Genomic DNA, 1,189 nt, shown 5'->3' with positions numbered 1-1,189 from the left:
TCCTAGTTTAATGAAATATTTATGAGTGATTGTATTTGGTGTCACATTTATGAAGTAGTCTTTGATGAAATGAAAAAAATAGGCAGAATTTTCAACATGTGAAATATTCTTGCAAAAGAATGTATTTCTTTTAACTTTTCAACTCCTTTGATACATTGAAAATATGATTCATTTTCCAAAATACTAAAGTATATAATTTTTAATATCTGTTTCTGGAACACATGCTAAATGTCAAATAAAGGACACCTATAATATGTCATAGAGGTGAGAAAATTATTCCTGCTGAAGAATGGCCTCATTTATACTCTCATCTCAGTAGGTCAAGACCTTTAGTCCTCAGTTTTTCCAAAGAATATCAGGTCTGAGAGAAAAATTAGTGTAGTGGACAACTGCACATTCCTTGCCTTTCATCCCATTGATAGAGCCTAATTCTCTGCCTTTTAAATCCAGAAAGCTTTATAACCTGCTTTGACAAATGGAATGTTGCAGAAGTTATGAAATATCCAAGGCTGGAACCTCAAGAAATCAAGACCTTCCATTTTCAATGGCTGAGAAACATTTATTGGGAATCCAGAATCTGTAGAAGAAGTGTGATCAAGTTGACAAGATTGTGCTGTGAGGAAGCTTGGGCTAACCAAGAGAAAAAGAGAGAGAGAGGGAGAGAGAGAGGAAGAAGAAAAGAGGAGGAGGGAGAGAAGGAGGAGGAGAAGGAGGAGGAAGAGGTACTAGTGGTGGTGGAGGAGGAAATAGAATAATAAAAAGAAAAGGTAGAAGGAAAAGCAAGAGGAAAGACTGAACAAATGAGATTGATTATTAGGAAGCATTAGATGCCAGACAGGTCCAGGAAGTTTTCTTAGAACTTCTAGCCCAGAGCACTTGTGTGTGTGTCTTTATTTAATTTGGAACCAAGCCTTCAGACAGATGTAAGCAGTAAATCCTCTTTTGCAACCCATAACACATTTTGGTACATACAAGAAGGAATATGATTCCTATAACAGTTGGCAATGTGAGGGTTTGTTAACTCACACAGGTTGCTCTGAGAATGAAGTTGATGTAAAAGTAAAACAACAGCAGCAACAACCACAACAAAACCTTCTAGCCCAGTGGACCATCACCTCAATGTGACTGACCTCAGTAGTCACATGGTGGGAGAAAGAGAGGATTGAACTCACTTTTATATCAAACCTAT

At 37.1% G+C, this 1,189-nt stretch overlaps 1 pseudogene; it reads left to right on the top strand.

Moving 5' to 3' along the window:
- The first annotated feature begins 871 nt into the window (after positions 1-871).
- On the top strand, positions 872-985 carry LOC138832704 (small nucleolar RNA SNORA40; annotated as a pseudogene).
- Positions 986-1,189: the final 204 nt, after the last annotated feature.

The sequence above is a fragment of the Dipodomys merriami genome, unplaced genomic scaffold, assembly GCF_024711535.1.
Source record: "Dipodomys merriami isolate MVZ:Mamm:240054 unplaced genomic scaffold, mDipMer1.0.p SCAF_2, whole genome shotgun sequence".
NCBI classification, from domain to species: domain Eukaryota; kingdom Metazoa; phylum Chordata; class Mammalia; order Rodentia; family Heteromyidae; genus Dipodomys; species Dipodomys merriami.
Note: the sequence above shows the minus strand (reverse complement) of the source record. Positions and strands in the feature narration are given on the sequence as shown.